The sequence below is a fragment of the Schistocerca gregaria genome, chromosome X, assembly GCF_023897955.1.
Source record: "Schistocerca gregaria isolate iqSchGreg1 chromosome X, iqSchGreg1.2, whole genome shotgun sequence".
In the NCBI taxonomy this organism is placed as follows: domain Eukaryota; kingdom Metazoa; phylum Arthropoda; class Insecta; order Orthoptera; family Acrididae; genus Schistocerca; species Schistocerca gregaria.
In genome coordinates, this window is record NC_064931.1 from 437,620,951 (window position 1) to 437,628,289 (window position 7,339).

The 7,339-nt window shown below is 43.9% G+C and overlaps 1 pseudogene; it reads left to right on the plus strand.

Moving 5' to 3' along the window:
* Positions 1 to 1,123: 1,123 nt before the first annotated feature.
* Positions 1,124 to 1,241, plus strand: LOC126299757 (5S ribosomal RNA; annotated as a pseudogene).
* Positions 1,242 to 7,339: the final 6,098 nt, after the last annotated feature.

Below are 7,339 nucleotides of genomic sequence, written 5' to 3' on the forward strand. Positions count from 1 at the left end.
AGCTCACAACTCGGACGATAGTGTTTGTGCTGATCGATAGTGACGGACGGTCATTGAAGAGAATTGTGACGAAAAATAAGTGGACGATAGTTGCAAAAGTCACTATAGAACTGAACGTAGCACTCGCGAATCCTGTGAAGCACCAAAAGAGCACAAAGAGACCTCTAAAAGTTGGGAATTTCAGAGTGAGCTGGAATTCCAAAAGCACGCATCAGTGATGCAAAGATCCATAACAGGAAAACGTAGTCTGAAGCCATAAAACCTGGAGTATGGCGCAATGAAATTAAGAAGTCTTAGAAATTACAAGAAGCATGAGGCTTGTTTCGTACTGTTTCTAACTTATGGCCGAATTTTGGCTGATCAGTTCCATCCCATGGTACAATGTTTGTTCCCCAAAGGTAAAGCTGTGTTCCAAGACTACAGGGCCGTGTTCACACAGTTCACGTCGTCCAGGGCTGGTTTTGTGTACACGAGGATGAATTGCATCTCCCCTGGCCGCCACTGTCATCAGATCTCAATATCATTGAGTATTTGTGGTCGATTTTGTAGAGAAGGGTGCGTGGTCGCTTTCCACCTTTGTCATCTTTACCTGAGTTTGCCATTATTTTGCCGGAAGAATGGTATAAGAGCCACTTGAAAACCATACAGTATTTACCCGTTACGAGGCAACTAGAATTAGTTCTGAAAGCCAACGTGTTTCCTCCACCGTATTAGGCACGGTAATGTTTTGTGCTTTTGACGTTTCCATATTTTTGTCCACTCCCTGTCTAAAGACATGCCATGTGACAGTGTCAGTAGTACAATACCACCCACTATACTTAATGAAAAGTAACAATGTGTTCCCCTCAGTTTGCCGCTTCAAAAAAAAAAAAGTCACTAAATTGTTAAAAAGATGCAAATTCAATCTCTTGTGATGCGATCGACACAGAATGCTTCATTGAACAAGTTATCACAATAGCATTTCTTCGAAAGAACTATAATCTCTCACAATGGATATTTCATTTTCATACAGCTGGTTTCCGATGCATGTACGTTTCTTTCGTGACACATTAAACTGCGCTCTTATTTGAACTATTTGTCACAAACATTTATAGAAGTTTTTATCGCCGTATTTATGATGTTAGCCAACGGCCTTGCCTCAGTGGTAACACCGGTTCCCGAAAGATCACCGAAGTTAAGCGCTGTCGGTCTGGGCTAGCACTTGGATGGGTGACCATCCGGTCTGCCGAGCGCTGTTGGCAAGCGGGGTGCACTCAGCCCTTGTGAGGCAAACTGAGGAGCTACTTGATTGAGAAGTAGTGGCTCCGGACTCGGAAACTGACATACGGCCGGGAGAGCGGTGTGCTGGTAATATGCCCCTCTATATCCGCATCCAGTGACGCCTGTGGGCTGAAACGGCGGCCAGTCGGTACCTTTGGGACTTCGTGGCCTGTGCAGGAGGAGTTTAGTTTATTTATGATGTTTCTGTCCTAGTTCAAGAAGGATAAAATAGTCGTACTTTCACTACAGCTGAAAAATTTCATTCATTACATTCTCGATAGACACACATACACTTGCGCTACTAGGCAGTAGGGAGGTACCCACTGAAGAGTACGTGTTTTCCGTCTGCTGTCTTGTCCAACTTCGACTCTTTCCACGAGAGATCGGCTCTGTGAGCCGTAGTTGCACATCAGAATCTTCTGGCGCTAGACACAAGTAGCCTTGTGTAGGCAGACGAGGTGTCTTCCCACTTTTCCTGCAAGTTCTCGAGCTCCGAAGCCTGCTGTTAAGTGCTATGTAACACATGACTGCAAACACTGCTTTTTCCGCCAAGCGGTATGCCGAAGCTGCCGTAAGCCAGGACACACACAGCAAGTATGCTTGCCAAAGAGTAGCAAAGTAAACTCTGTTCCACACAACCCTACAACTGAGAAGATGTGAATAAATATGATCTCACGTTCTGAATCTTCACCCGACCCTGCCGGCAATACTCATGGTAACTACAGACACAAGAATCCGAAGATTACACATTCAATGCAAAATTTTGCTCATTTAAGTCAGCTCTCCTCAAACAGACGAACAAGAAAACGCTCAGTCACTCACAAATCAGACGGAGGCAGTCTTCTGAAAATCAGAAGTAACTGAAAATCACATTCAGAGTATCTGCCGCAAAACTGTTCAACTCCTTACAGATTTGCAAGCAAAAGGTACCGTTCCAGTTAGGCACTGGTGCTTCACTTACATTACTTAATCAGAATGCGTGTGAGCAGTTGGGTCACCCGATACTACTGAAATCTCGTGTTCTGCTTACAGTCTACAAAGGTGAAAATACTGTTGGTCTCAGGGCTTGCAAATTGGAAGCCTAATATAAAAATACAACTACGTTATTGCCATTAATGGCAGTTCAATGTCGCTCTAGTCCGAATATTTTTAGAATTGTATCATTTGATTTGATTTTCTTCGATATTCACGATACTATGCACACTACTGATACTCAAGTTTCCCATGCCAGTATTCATCAGTTGTGTGAAAAGTATAGACGTATGTTCGATATCATATTGAGACACTCAAAGAACATTCCAGCACACATTATGTTCACGGACAATGCTCGTCTAAAGTTTTACCACCCACGTCTGATACCTCACGCCATTTGCAATAAAGTTGCTTTTGAAGTCCACAGGTTGGAACAAACCGGTGTTTTGAAGCACATTTCGGCAAACCAATGACCATCTTCTCTAATTATCACTAAAAAAGATCCAACATTAATTGTGGATCGCCTAGCAGCTGGAAGATTTTTTCCGTAATTGATTTAACCGATGAAAAAAAAATTACGGTGGTCATTTCGTACGTCGCCTAGTATCAATACCAGTGCCTGCCCCCCCCCCCCCCCCCCCGCAGAGGAATATCTGCTTCCGTGTTGTTTCAATGCTTTCTCAAACAAGTGACATCAAAGTTTGTGCCATGTACAAATTATCTGGATGACATAATCATGTCCAGGCAAACACAAGAACAGCATTCTTAAGAATTCAGAATCTCTTCAAGTTTCAACTGATGGAGGACTCAAGTGCAGTCTGCAGAAATGTTCATTTTTCAATACCAAAACTGAATATTTTGAATATCTCACTGACATCCACGGTGCTCTTCCCTTGATTTAGCATTTAGAGGCCATCTGGAGTTAACGTTCTCCTGAAAAGGAACAGGAACTACGAGCAGTTCTTGGAAAATTTCTTCATTCTGAAAGCAGCGAAAATTGTTGCTTCCTTTCTTCGTCTTCGCCGTAAGTGTGTTCCTTTCCAATAGACTTGAGAATGGAACGCTAATTCCAGCAGTTGAAAAGTGCAATGCTTAGTCGCCCCAGTTCGTTACGATCCGCAGAAACCACATGGAACAGGGGCAGTTTCATTTCAACGGATTGGGAACACTGAATGCCCCTTAGCGTTCACGTCTAAGATATTGAACAAGACCCATATATTCTCCCAGGTCGATCTATTACAGGTTCCGTGATTGGATTGATTTGTCTTGTGTTGACTAAGAGTTGTATCGATCCATTCTTTTTCGGTAAGCACAGCAACGGACTATTGAATGAACTCAAGGAGGATTCTATGACCTTTTCTAACATATAATAATTCGATTTCGGCTTCTGCCTCCTCCCTTTACACTTGTGTGGTCGGGCTCGGACGTAAGAAAAATTTCTGGTGCAGATTTACTCTAAACTGACATTTACAACCTCTTATTGTCTCTGCTGATTTAGAAAACATGCTACATTTCATAAAAATATCGTCTAACAAGGAGACCACCCAGCAATTGGATTTTTGTGATTTTTTTATATTTATGACGCTGAAGTTAAGGATTAAAATATCAGGCCCCAAAATCAAATAGAAGCAACTCTCAAACCTCCACGACAGAATCGACTTTGAATTTTTCTGAGGAAGTTAAATTCACTATAATTGAGGTAATTTTTGCAAATGGCCGCGTGGTTTACTCACTAACCTCAGAGAATGGTAATCAATGGGTAGATAGTTCGAAACCTATGGCGTTTTCTTTTTGTTTTCTTTTTCACGTTCGTCTCTAATACCTAGATAATTAAAATATAAAATCCATCAAATATATGATAATTAACACATATCTAATCATTACTTCATGAGAAAGGCTCATCTCGTTTCTAATTACATATCACAACCGATTCAAACATAAATTCTTACTTATTGGTATTTTGTAAGAGATTGTTGATTAACATTATTTTAGTTAAGGAAAGCATTACAAATATATTAACAATCTGTCATAAAATACCGATAATTTAGAATTTATGTTTACAATGAAAACAGCAATTTTATGTGCGATATGCAATTAGGATCAAGAAGACGTGTATTTTTCATAAAATGATAATTAGATATTTGTTGATTAGCATATACACTCCTGGAAATGGAAAAAAGAACACAGTGACACCGATGTGTCAGACACACCATACTTGCTCCGGACACTGCGAGAGGGCTGTACAAGCAATGATCACACGCACGGCACAGCGGACACACCAGGAACCGCGGTGTTGGACGTCGAATGGCTCTAGCTGCGCAGCATTTGTGCACCGCCGCCGTCAGTGTCAGCCAGTTTGCCGTGGCGTACGGAGCTTCATCGCAGTCTTTAACACTGGTAGCATGCCGCGACAGCGTGGACGTGAACCGTATGTGCAGTTGACGGACTTTGAGCGAGGGCATATAGTGGGCATGCGGGAGGCCGGGTGGACGTACCGCCGAATTGCTCAACACGTGGGGCGTGAGGTCTCCACAGTACGTCGATGTTGTCGCCAGTGGTCGGCGGAAGGTGCACGGGCCCGTCGACCTGGGACCGGACCGCAGCGACGCACGGATGCACGCCAAGACCGTAGGATCCTACGCAGTGCCGTAGGGGACCGCACCGCCACTTCCCAGCAAATTACGGACACTGTTGCTCCTGGGGTATCGGCGAGTACCATTCGCAACCGTCTCCATGAAGCTGGGCTACGGTCCCGCACACCGTTAGGCCGTCTTCCGCTCACGCCCCAACATCGTGCAGCCCGCCTCCAGTGGTGTCGTGACAGGCGTGAATGGAGGGACGAATGGAGACGTGTCGTCTTCAGCGATGAGAGTCGCTTCTGCCTTGGTGCCAATGATGGTCGTATGCGTGTTTGGCGCCGTGCAGGTGAGCGCCACAATCAGGACTGCATACGACCGAGGCACACAGGGCCAACAACCGGCATCATGGTGTGGGGAGCGATCTCCTACACTGGCCGTACACCTCTGGTGATCGTCGAGGGGACACTGAATAGTGCACGGTACATCCAAACCGTCATCGAACCCATCGTTCTACCATTCCTAGACCGGCAAGGGAACTTGCTGTTCCAACAGGACAATGCACGTCCGCATGTATCCCGTGCCACCCAACGTGCTCTAGAAGGTGTAAGTCAACTACCCTGGCCAGCAAGATCTCCGGATCTGTCCCCCATTGAGCATGTTTGGGACTGGATGAAGCGTCGTCTCACGCGGTCTGCACGTCCAGCACGAACGCTGGTCCAACTGAGGCGCCAGGTGGAAATGGCAGGGCAAGCCGTTCCACAGGACTATATCCAGCATCTCTACGATCGTCTCCATGGGAGAATAGCAGCCTGCATTGCTGCGAAAGGTGGATATACACTGTACTAGTGCCGACATTGTGCATGCTCTGTTGCCTGTGTCTATGTGCCTGTGGTTCTGTCAGTGAGATCATGTGACGTATCTGACCCCAGGAATGTGTCAATAAAGTTTCCCCTTCCTGGGACAATGAATTCACGGTGTTCGTATTTCAATTTCCAGGAGTGTATTTGATGAATTTTATATTTGTATACGATAGGTATTCTAACTGAACGAAAAATATAAAAAAAGAAGATAGCGACATTTGAACCAGTGACCAAATGATTACGAGTTACCATTCTTCTACAGTACCGTGAGAGCCAAGCGGAGCGTAGCAAAAAAACACTCATTTTTAGTGAATTAAATACCTGCGAAAACTTCAAAATCGATTATCTCGAGAATTTTTAAGAACTGTATCTGACTGCTTTGGGCCTTTCATATTTGAGTTCTGAACTTCACGTACTATAAATATAAAAAATTACAAAAGTCAAATTTCTGGGTAGTTTCCTTGTAAGTTCTTTTATTCCATTTCCACTTCAAATGTTTTCCATTATCATTCCGTTCATCTGTTCGCCTTCCATACTCCTCGTCTACATCCCCACATCAGGACATAAATTACTATTTTTCGGAAACTCGAGATTACCTCAGTTATTCAATCTTCTGAAGTAACTTTACAAGGTTCCTATTTCAGAGGGTGTGCTGAATAGTAATACTTCCGAATTTTTTGTGTGAAAACCTCTTAAACTTTTTAAACAAAACAAACATTATTAACATCCTTCATCTTTGTTCTTCACGACTACATTTTTGCAGCCCTCTGGCGCTAGAGGGCTCCCAGTTGTAGCGTGTAACATAGCGGTGTGTGAAGTAACTACGTCGGTGCATGAGAAACAGTCTGCTATGATCGAATTTGGAATTCGAAGATTTCGTCGACCCATGGGGCACCCTCTCCTTCAGCATGACAATTCCAGAACACGTAAGAGCTCTGTGATATCTGCAACAATCCAACGCCTTGAGTTCACCGTCATCGATCGTCCTTCATACAATCCCAACTTGGTCCCATCCGATTTTCATCTGTTTCCAGAAATCGAGGAACACCTTCGAGGACTTCACGTTGGTAGTGACGAAGCGGTGCAAGCTCTTTCAACAAAGTGAAACATTGTACAGTGACGGTATCAAGAAGCCGGTTTCTCGTTGGGAGAAACGTGTTCGTCGCCATGATGACTATGTTGAGAAATGAATATGTAGACTTGAAGAGTAAAGTTGTAGAATGTTAATAACATTTGTTTTATCTAAAAAGCTTGAAGAGTTTTCACAAAAAACGCAGTAATTACTTTTCAGCAGGTCCTCATACCTTCAACATAGCACAATTTTCTCTCATGCCAAGTATCATCACAAACAATATCATAAAATCTAATCTGAGGATCGCTGCCACTGGCAATCTTGGCCGATCAAGAAATTCGCCTCCGAGTATGACGGGAAAATGAACTCAGGTCGTGACTGTAGCTTGACAACCACATTTTTACTATGGACTGCGCTGCAAACTTCCTTTTTCAGCTACGGGAGTACGGGGTAAACACGTCCGCTACGTTCCATACACACATCTTCCTTCAAGGCGGTGATTTGACTGCCTGAGTCAGAGAAACATGGAACCATAACACGATCTATGCTTATGTTAAATATGGGACGTCGACTGGACGCTACTGTCTTACTCTTCC